We start from the raw sequence: 12,419 nt of genomic DNA on the forward strand, positions 1-12,419 counted from the left end.
GAGACTCTCACTAGTTTTCATAGTTCTCATTTTCATGGTTTTCATTGGAAATGAACTGTAATTGTTCATCAACACTTTGGTCTTGAACAGCAACTCTGAAAACTTGTGTGCAAATCCTGTGCTGTCCTGTGGTGGGTGTAATACTGCATCCACCCTTTATCTGCTGCCTGGTCTTGGACTTGTCTATATCATCGCACATGTGTTACTTCTGTGCTTTGAATTGTAACTTGAGCTTTTGTTGCTGTTGTTGTTGTTGTGAGCTTGTGCATAATGGTTGCGTTGCGTTGCATTATCCTCTGTTTATCCAGGTCCGGGTCGTGGGATCCCCAGCTTCAGCAGGGAGGTCCTGACAGCCCTTTCCCTGGCCCCTTCCACTAGCGCCTCCAGAGGAAACTCCAGGGGCTCCCAGGCCATACAGGAGGTATAATCCCTCCATTGAGTCCTGGGCTGATTCTGAGGCTTCCTTCCGGTGGGAGGCGCCCAGGAGTCATTCATGTCAGCTGACTCTTTTCGATGTGGAGGAGCAGCGGTTCTACTCTGAGTTCCTGCAGTTGCAGTTGCACTGCAGATGCTGCTCAGATCCACCTGTCGATCTCCCACTGAACAAGATCCGAGATCCGATTTGGAGGTGCTGATCTTCATCTCAGCTGCTTCACACTCGGCTGCTAACCGCTCCAGTAAGAGCTGGAGGTTGTAGCTCGATGAAGCTAAGAGGACCATATCATCTGCAAAAAGCAGAGACGAGATCCTCCGACCACTGAACTCGACGCCCTGCAGTACCCAACTGTGTCTGTCCATAAAGGTTATGAACAAGACTGGTGACAAAGGACAGCCCTGGCAGAGTCCAATCCTCACTGGTAATGAGTCACACTTACAAGAATCAGACTCAGTCAATCATCGACCTATAACACTGGCCGTCATGATGCCAAGAGGACCAATGAACAACCTTATGTTGGACCATGGTGCTAGTTATGGACAGACTGTCAGTCGCACAGAAGTCCAATAACTGAACACTGCTCAGATTCAGATCAGACAGACCGTTCATCCCAATCACTCCCCTCCAGGTCAAGCTGTCATTGTCCACATGAATCCCCCAGCAGGACAATGGAGTCCCCACTTGGGGCGCAATCCAGTGTCTGTCCTAAGGCCTCCAAAAAGGATTGTTATTCTGAACTCTGAACATAAGTGGAGGCCCTGTCCTCTGATCCAAAGACGCAGGGAAGCAAACCTTTCGTCCACCCAGGAGAACCACAACATGCAGCAGAGTCTTTGAAACAAAAAAACTAAAAAACTCACCCCGGCACTCCACCTGTCACCTGGAGCAGCTCCAGCACAGACTATGCACGTACGTACATACGTAATGATTCACTGATTTATTATTAAGTGCATGCCCCACCTTTGTCTTTAAAATGCATACCCACACACGGAGGAGAAAGGAGTGACCACAACCCACAACAAAAACAGAATATAATTGGTACCTTTTATGATACTAATGGTATGTAACTTCATTGGACACAGAAAATAGCAGTTAACAGTGTTATTGTCTAAAGGCAATGTGCTTAACTAAGTTGGTGTGTTTGGTTTTCAGTGCCGTGTAATTAAAGGGAGAATATAACAAAGGTCATTGCTTCACTTCCATAGCAGGCGTGGCAAAAAAAAAAAAAAGAAAAGCAAAACCAAAATATCCTGTTCATAATCTCTGCTGACAGATATTTTAAGACTCCTGGTTTCATGTGAAAGCAACCAGCAAATATAGTATCAGAGTCACAGGTGAATCCGAGCCTGACTCAATGACAGCCAGTCAAGGAGCAATTTATTTGTTTGTTCAGCGTCCTCGAGGACCATTAAGTTTCATAGAAAGTAACAACTTTGTTCTTTGATTCTGCCAAATATGCTGGGGCTTGTTAACGTTTCCACATGTTTAAAGTGTGCAAACTAATGCTGACTTACTTTACAATGTAAAAATAATTAATATTTGACCACATAATTTTTTTAGTTACAATCAGTACTTTGTAGCTCACTTAACTTATTTGGCTTTTGTTGTGGAGCAGTATCCAGATCATATGAATATTAACCATATTAATATTCGCTTAAAGACATTTAAAATATATATATATGTATGTATATAATAAAAGACATTCCAGCATCCTTCCTGTGTAAAACAACCCTGCAAGATTTACAACATTGCCAACGATGAACAATAATAAGTACATGGGTGTGATAATTATAGAGAAAGACACAATTAATTTCCACCCTCATGAAAAAATGTCTCACGCACATCACAATGAGTGGTTTTTGCATCAATGGAAAATATTTTGCTTTTATTTCATGACAGAACTTCAAGAACATTTGAGATGAAAATGTTTAAAAAAAGTCCAAAGTAAATGATTAAAACTGACATTACTGGACGGTCTCGCAACGGTTTTGTTGAATGAAAACAAAACTCATCAATTTTGTTTATTGACAGTATTCTATTATTTTGTTGGGGATCTGACAGCTAAGTTGAAAAATGGGTTATTCCTGCTTTCCAACATGGGAGATCAAAAGTTAAGATGATACACTGATCTATACAGGAGGACAGTGACCACGTTGAAGAAGGGTGTGTTGGCTTTCTAAGAAAGTCAGTTTGTACAATCACGCTGTAAATATGGAGTCACACCCAAACGTACAAGGGTTCTACGTATGAATCAGACGTAAATCTATTCACTGGTCTAGTATATAAAGACGAGTGTAGGTGACCAGCTGCAGTGTCTCCATCAAGGAAAAACAATCAACAGCACTGACTTGTTCTCCATCATGAAGCTGATCTTTTCTCTGATTCTCCTCTGGACCATCTCCAGCACAGGTAATTCTGTTTATTCTTACAACACAGCTACTATACTTAATCTACTAAAGGATTTAACCTTAAAATTTTAACATGGAAAAGCAACATGAATTTTAATTAACCAGAACAAATATTCTAGATTGTATTTATCTTTATTGATCTCCAACAGGATTTTTAGATGTAACAGCTAGAACCAGACAACTATTGATAATAATAATAATAATAATAATAATCTATAAATAGTAGAATATTTAGAACCATATAAATGGGCCATTTAAAGATTTTCACTCTAATACAAGCTAAAAGTGAAAAAAGAACAAAATAGTTCCTGCCCATGGAAGACTTTTGATTATATATTTGTGAAGTAGGATTCATTTCAGAAAGTTTTCTCTCCTGACTGCAGCTGAAGCTCTTCAGTGTCAAGCCTGCCCAGATCAGACATGTTCAAGCACAGTATCCCAAACATGTTCCTCAGAGACGATGTGTATAACAGCCTCCATTCAAGGTAGGATCTCTACTATCTCTAGTGTCATCTTTGTATTTTCTGTGAAAACAATTTCACGTACTGTCAAGTTAAACCACTTAACAACCTGGACTTTGTCTCTGTAGCAACTTCATCTGGAACTACATTCCCGCAAATCTACAAAGCATGTGCTTCACCCTCCCTGTGTCCAGCCACAGGACCTCAGACATTTTCAGTCAACTTGGGTGGTTCAAGTGCACTTGCATCTGCTGTGTGCTGCAACACAGATAAACTGTAACTCACAAACTTCTACCTTGTGAGTACAGGTGGATCGATGCTGATTTCAGAGGAGATAATCATGAAAGAATAATTATTTTCATTCATATTATTGATATCTTAACCCTTTGATATTTTTTTCTGTTCTCTTGTTTCAGTTCCTCCTACTCCGGCAGATAACAGCCTCCAGTGTAATTCTTGTACAACCTCTGAATGCACGACACCATTACAGTGTAAGGGGACGGAGGACACATGCTTTCAAGCAATATGTAAGTGGTTATTTTAAATACTAGAGATTAACAAAATTAAAATCTTTATTATTATAGCATTTATATTTATAGCATAGCATATTTACAGCATATTATATAGCATTACAAACAAACTACTTCTTTCAAATTTTAATCATCACAATTTTTTACGCACCTATTAATCTTCCAAGTGTTACATAATAACAGTAAAATGGAGTCTGGCATGAAGACATTTATCCAGACATTTTATAAGTTGTCTATCTACTTGAAAGCAGAGATTAGCTCTTCTCTCAAACTGAAAGCCAGTTTGACCTGTGTCAAAATCCACCTTCACAGTTGGATGCAGATGGAAGTGGTCATTAGTTATGAACTAATGTGTCACTACACACAAAAACAACCTGCAGCCAGTGATTTACACACTGTATTTCATGAAAAGACTTAGTTGAAATCTGTGAGTCAAAAGCACAGACTTCATATGTTCCACTCTTTTACTTCCACAGTGACCAGTGGCTCCAACAGTTTTCCTGCTCTTGGCTGTGCATCTTCAAACCTCTGTGAAGCTGCTGGCAGCCTGGGTTCAATACCTTTCATGGCAAATGTTGGCTCCATCAGCATTGGACCAGTCTGCTCATCAACCACCGACCAATGTCACCAAACACTTCAAACTGCTGCACCAGAACAACTATCAACGCACAACCAAACCACAACTGCTGCACCAACCACAACAACAATCTGCTGCTTCATCTTCAAAACCTCTGTGAGCTGCTGGCAGCCTGGTTCAATACCTTTCATGCAAATGTGGCTCCATCAGCATTGACATCTCTCAACAACATGCTCCACCAACCACGACCACAACTGCTGCACCAACAACAACCACAACTGCACCAACCACAACCACAACTGCTGCACCAACCACAACAACAACTGCTCCACCAACCACGACCACAACTGCACCAACTACAACAACAACTGCTGCACCAACCACAACAACAACTGCTCCACCAACCACGACCACAACTGCTCCACCAACCACGACCACAACCGCTCCACCAACCACAACAACTGCTGCACCAACTACAACAACAACTGCTCCACCAACTACAACAACAACTGGTCCACCAACCACAACAACTGCTGCCCCAACTACAACAACAACTGCTCCACCAACCACAACAACTGCTGCACCAACCACGACCACAACTGCTCCAACTACAACAACAACTGCTCCACCAACCACAACAACAACTGCTGCACCAACCACGACCACAACTGCACCAACTACAACCGCAACTGCTCCACCAACTACAACCCAATGCCCACCAACCAACCCATACAAACAACTGTGCACCAACCACAACCCACAACCAAGCCACAATCAACAACAACGCGCACCAACCACACCACAACTGCTCAACTACAACAAAAGCTGCACCAACACAACAACAACTGCTGCACCAACACAACAACAACTGCTCCCCACAAACCCTACAAACAAACAACTGTCACCAACCACAACAACTGCTCCCCAACCACAACACAACTGCCCACCAACCACAAACAACCTGCCACCAACACAAACCAACAACTGCCCAACACAAACACCCAACCCCTGCTCCACCAAACACAAACACAACGCTCAACCAAAACCAAAAACGCACAACAATGCACCAACTACAACCAGCAACTGCTCCACAAAACTACAACACAACTACGCTCCACAAACCCAAACAACAACTGTGCAACCAACCACAAACCACCCAACAGCTCCACCACCCTATCCAACAACAACTGCCCCAACACACCCCAACAAACTGCTCCACCAAACAACGTGCACCAACCACAACAACAACTGCTCCACACACACAACATGCTCCCAACAAAATCCAAAAACAACTTGACCAACCACAACAACCCCAACCAACTCAACAACAACTGCTGACCACCACAACACAACGCCAACACACAACTGCTCACCAACCACGACCACAACTGCTCCACCAACCACGACCACAACTGCACCAACTACAACAACAACTGCTGCACCAACCACAACAACAACTGCTCCACCAACCACGACCACAACTGCTCCACCAACCACGACCACAACTGCTCCACCAACCACAACAACTGCTGCACCAACTACAACAACAACTGCTCCACCAACTACAACAACAACTGGTCACAACCACAACAACTGCTGCCCCAACTACAACAACAACTGCTCCACCAACCACAACAACTGCTGCACCAACCACGACCACAACTGCTCCAACTACAACAACAACTGCTCCACCAACCACAACAACAACTGCTGCACCAACCACGACCACAACTGCACCAACTACAACGCAATGCTCACCAACCAACCCAATGCTCCACCCACAACACAACTGATGCACCAACCACAACCACAACTGCTCCACAATACAACAACAACGCTGCACCAACCACGACACAACTGCTCAACTCCAACGCTGCACCAACCCACAACAACTGCTGCACAACACAACAAACTGCTCACCAACACACAACAATGGCCACCACCACAACAACTGCTGCCCAACTACAACACAACTGCTCCCACACAACAGACCACCACACAAACTGCCCAACTACAACAACAACTGCTCCACCAACCACAACAACAACTGCTGCACCAACCACGACCACAACTGCTCCACCAACTACAACCGCAACTGCTCCACCAACCACAACAACAACTGATGCACCAACCACAACCACAACTGCTCCACCAACTACAACAACAACTGCTGCACCAACCACGACCACAACTGCTCCACCACACTCACAACCACAACAACATGCTGCACCAACTACAACAGCACCAACCCCTGCTCACCAACCACAACACAACTGCTGCACCAACCACAACAAACTGCTCACCAACCACACACAACTGCTCACCAACCACGACCACAACGCTGCACCAACTACAACACAACGCTGCCACCAACACAACGCACAACACTGCTCACCAACCACAACAACTGCTGCACACCAGACCACAATGCTGCACCAACACAAGACCAACTGCTGCCCCAACACAACACAACTGCTCCACCAACCACAACATGCTCCACAACCACACCACAATGCACAACTAACCAACCGCTGCACCAACAAACAACAACTGCTGCCCACCACACAACTGCGCACAACTACAACAAACTGCTGCCCAACCACGACCACAACTGCTGCACCAACCACACAAGCTGCACCCAAATACAACAAAATGCTGCACCAACCACGACCACAACTGCTACCAACCAAACACACGCTCACCAACCAACTCGACACTCAACAACTCCACCAACACACAAAACTGCTGACAACCAACGACAACAACAACTGCTGCACAACCAACGACAATGCCCACCAACCACGACAACTGCTCCACCAACCACGACCACAACTGCTCCACCGACCACAACTACAACTGCTGCACCGACCACAACAACAACTGCTCCACCAACCACAACAACTGCTGCACCAACCACAACGACAACTGCTGCACCAACCACAACGACAACTGCTCCACCAACCACGACGACAACTGCTCCACCAACCACGACCACAACTGCTCCACCGACCACATCCACAACTGCACCAACTACAACCACAACCGCTGCACCAACCACAACAACAACTGCTGCACCAACCACAACAACTGCTGCACCAACCACAACAACTGCTGCACCAACTACAACAACTGCTGCACCAACCACGACCACAACTGCTCCACCAACCACAACCACAACTGCCCACTACACAACACTGCCACAACACAAAAAGCTGCACCACTAAACCAACACAACGCTGACACACAACAATGCTGCACCAACCACACCACAACTGCACAACACAACAATGCTCCACCAACCACGACCACAACTGCTCCACCAACCACGACCACAACTGCTCCACCAACCACATCCACAACTGCACCAACCAGAACAACAACTGCTGCACCAACCACGACATCAACTGCTCCACCAACCACAACAACTGCTGCACCAACTACAACAACAACTGCTGCACCAACCACAACCGCTGCACCAACTACAACCCACAATCAACAACCACAACTGCTGCACCAACCACAACCACAACTGCTCCACCAACCACAACCGCTGCACCAACTACAACTACAACAACCACAACTGCTGCACCAACTACAACTACAACAACCACAACTGCTGCACCAACTACTACCACAACAACCACTGCACCAACTACTACCACAACAACAACAACTGCTGCCACAACTACAACCACCACCAGTGGTGCACATTGTATGAAGTTAGGTGTGATCCACCTGCTGCTTGGACTTCTTCTGTTCATAGTCCATTAAAAACATGAATATCCCGTACTTTTGAAACCCACAGAAAGAACCTTTTCTTTGAAGCTCAGGACGGGTTCACCCCTCCCTGATGTCTTTAGTGTCCTGAAGGGGATTAAATGTAAATATTCAGTAGAGAAACAATGTGCATGACAACTATTATTCCATAATTAACCTGATTCTGATTTTATTATTATTTTAGTGATAGTGACAGTCTTGTTGTGTGTTTTGTCTTCATCACTGATAATGAAATTTTCTGTGATTAAGAAGAAAATAATGTCTTTTTTGTTGTGTCATTTTGATTTTGAATTTTGAGACATTGAATTGACACATAAAAAAAAAAAAAAGAAAAAAAAAACGCTTAGTGTCCGGAAATGAGTAAGTGGAAGTAAAACTTTTCTCTGCCTCTTTCTCACTTATTTATAAATAACGACAAAAACTAAATACAACTTTAAATAAATCAAAATCTTCCATAGTAGTTTTCCTTAGCATTTTTTCGAGAGCCCTTTTATAAGGATTATAGCATCAAAATAAACGGTTCCGTTGCTACCCCCTGGTGTGTGAGCAGTGTGCCGCGTCTTGCGTCCACAGTTCACACTATGAACAGACATACGTCACTTGCGTTGACTATGAACCAGGCGTTACTGTGTGGTATTAAAAGAAACAGAGGGCGGCTGTGGCGTCAATTTAACAACAGCAGGTGTAGACAGTTGTTGCCCAAATGATGCCCAATCAGAGCTGTCAGTTTGTCAACAGGAAGACAAAAGACAGAAATAAAAACATGACCAAGCCCATTACAGTTTCACTCACAGTCAGAACAAAGACATAATCACAGGGTGTTGCATGATGAAGAAATAAATAGATCTTCTCACCAAGGCTGTTGCAGTATTCGATTCAAGGCTGGCTCGAAAAAGACTTAAATAAAAAGGACACCAGAACACAGTTTGGGGGTTTCAAATAATGCATGATTTTATTTAAACTTAAAGAGAGCAGGGTAAAAATCAAACCTAGCTCAAAGAACTAAAAAAAAAAAAAAAAAAAAAAAAAGGCAGGTGAGTGCAAAAATCGAAAACACGACCAGTCATCTGCAACACAGACTAAAATGATAACGCCTATTAAGATGTAATAACTCATAGGAAATGAAATAGGCCACCTGTTTAAAGGGAAAGAAAGATCAAATTAAAAGACAATCTGGTCTCTGGCTTTGTTGCAGACATGTGCTCGAGACAGAGGTACCTGCTTCTCTCCCCTTCTTAGACAATGTCCTCCTCTTCGTCCTCCCGAGTATGATTTGCGCTCAGATGCTCTGGGGCCAAGGGAGGAGAGACCAGGAAGAGACAAGCAGCAGCGCGCACCAAACACCCCCGCCCTTAAGGCGTGGATTATGTGCAAAAACAAAACAAAAAAGAAAGTCACATAATCGGCATTATCCTTCAACACCGTGACTACGATCACATCTGCACTGCGAATATGTCTTACCTCAGTGTTAAAAGACTGTATATAAGTCCTTTCCACTTACACTATTAGATTCAAATGCTATTAAAAGAAAACGTTCTTAAGAGAAAGCTTAATCTTACGCAGAGACTGCTGATACTGACGGGTGACTGCTTACACCTACCACAACTGTCACTGATGCCTGGGTAAATCTTCGCCAGCAGAGCATTTGTGTATTGCACTCTAGCACACATAGAGGCAGACAAATGAACATACATATATTTTAAAACAAGAAATCTGATTTCAAACCTACTGGCTGGGTGGGGTCTGTCTGTCTGTCAAGAGATTCTAAATTGGTCATAGGTGTAAGTTTGAAATGTTTTCTTGATCTTTTGCCCTGACTGGTGACCTCTGAAGAGTCTCCCCGGCTTAGAATATGGATGGGTGAATTCCTGGATGAGTAAATGTTTATAAATAGCATCATTCATGAGATTGGGTGTGCTTGCGTGCTGAAACAATCATTTCACAAAGAAGGAGGGTCACCGAGTAACACACCCAATCCTTGAGCTCACCTGTGCTGTATATAAAGTGTTGTACTAATCCTAAGGCATAAAAATGTGACAAAATCTAAACAGAATCAATTGGGTGAATTTTAGAGCGCAGAGTTTAACATTGATCCAACTTCTTCTTCCACAGTGGCTCCACCAGAGGCCTGTATCATTAAGCGAGCTCAACTTACCTGGGATTACTCCCAACCTATCCAGTTGAACCTATCCGGAACAATGACAATCTGGATAAGCGGTATCACGGAGCTGGTTATCAACTCAGTAACTCATCCCAGGTTTGTCTTGTTGTGAATCGGTAAACACGCACGTATAAGGGCGGGTTCCAAGGCAACGGAGCAACCACAATCATGAGGCTGATCCGCCAGCAAAAAGGAGCAAAGACTGATTCTGATCAAATATGAAGAAGAGAAAGTAAATCTCAACGAAAAGTCAAACACCACGGCTGCCTCAACGAGACGCCAAATGGCATGGCAAAGGCTTGCAGATTACATAAATGTGTAAAATACACATCAATGGCTCAATTAGTTAACATTTAGTGCAGCCATGAATCCCAATCTCTGTGCTGCACATATGAATCGTGTGTATGACAATTAGTGTCATTCCCCCAGATGTAACCCCTCTGGAGTAAAAAGAATGTGGGGGCAGATAAAAAACCAAGCACAAAAACATCATTTCATCTGGGGAGTTGGATTTCTTAATTCTATAATGTTACCTGGGCTACAATAAAGCTGGAAGCTGATGCCACAATTACATCATATCAATACATCAAGTTGTTAACCTGATGGAAATGATCCTGATTCTGAGCTTAGCAGGGACAAATGGCTAAAATACCCTCTTCTTTCTGAGGTTATCTCCTGGAAGATGCGTTTACGCTCTAACACTCGTCTCTCAATTAGGGCTCCAGTCTCAATCGGGTATTCAGTGAGGTAACGTGATTCTTTCCTGAACAGCTGATTGGCCGGTGGGTGGAGCCTTTCATCAGATTCAGATAAATCCTGAAAGTTACCCTGACCCGTAGTAGGTTAGCCGTTCAGAGTAAGTTACTATGGTACTGTAACCTAAGTAAGTTACAGTAAGTTACCATGGTAACTTACCTTGATAAGAATGAATCCAGGTTTGTGATAGCAGAAACCCAGGGTTAACCCTGAAGTTACCTCGCAAAGCCCGTAATCCTGCTTCGTGATACAGGCCTCTGCTCTCCTGCTGATGTGCATCTTCAAACCTCTGTGCAGCTGCTACCAGCCTGGGTTCAGTAGCTTTCATGACACGTGTTGGCTCCATCAGCAGTGGATAAACCTGTTGTAGAACCAGTCTGTGTAATATTTTTACTACAAATACAACTACAACGTGCACCACCAGTGATGCATATTGTATCAAGCTGGGCATGGTCAACCTGCTGCTTGATGGAAACAAAAAAAAAAAAGAATCGGGTATAAAGCACCTTTGAAACCTCCGGCAAGACTTCTGTATGATGTCTTCAGTTGTTAGTCCTAAAGTCAGTTAAAAATAAGAATGCAGTCTCCGTGGGGTTTAAGAGATACTGCTTCCTTTTTTTCCCATATTAGTTTATAGTGGATTTAAATATTAAATATTTAAAGATTTTGCTGCAAATTGTAAAAATGTAATACTCCATTTAAACACATGAATCTTTCTTTCTTCATATTTTCCTTTGTGACAATGATATCTTGGCACTATGCACTTTGACACAACCTGGCCCTGACGAGGGCCATGCCAAAAGCATGAAGCACACAGTTTTAAAGGTTTACCAAACAAACATTTAATTTATCAAACTAATCCAAGAGCTAAACTGAATATGCAACAAAGGAATAAATGTGAGGCGTGGCAATCACTTGTCAGTAGCGTTGTGCTGTTGTAGATGGAAAATGTGCTGCGAGTGTGTTGTATGGTGCAAAACTTAAGAACACAAAGGTAATGCCAACAGACCCAAAAATGTGCTGCTGTCTTCAGGGAGCGAGGGACCAACTGGAAGAGAGACAGAGCTTCTAAATACCACCTCACAGCACTGGCCAGCTGTACGGAATTGCACTAATCACCAATCAGCTCAGGCCCTGAGGAGAGAGAGACACACACAGGTAAATGCTCAGCAGAGGCCCTGAAAGACCCTAAAGGGCCGTGACAACTTTGCAGCACTATGGAAAATAAAATCAAGTACTCAGTTTAAAACGGTTTTGTTTTTACAAGTTAACTGGTATCAATTACGATCTTAATAGTAAACTGTAACGGTAAA

The 12,419-nt window shown here is 43.5% G+C and overlaps 1 pseudogene; it reads left to right on the plus strand.

Annotated features, from left to right (window-relative positions):
* The first annotated feature begins 2,796 nt into the window (after nucleotides 1–2,796).
* Nucleotides 2,797–11,465, plus strand: LOC125009212 (annotated as a pseudogene).
* Nucleotides 11,466–12,419: the final 954 nt, after the last annotated feature.

Source organism: Mugil cephalus, chromosome 6, assembly GCF_022458985.1.
Source record: "Mugil cephalus isolate CIBA_MC_2020 chromosome 6, CIBA_Mcephalus_1.1, whole genome shotgun sequence".
Lineage (NCBI taxonomy): Eukaryota > Metazoa > Chordata > Actinopteri > Mugiliformes > Mugilidae > Mugil > Mugil cephalus.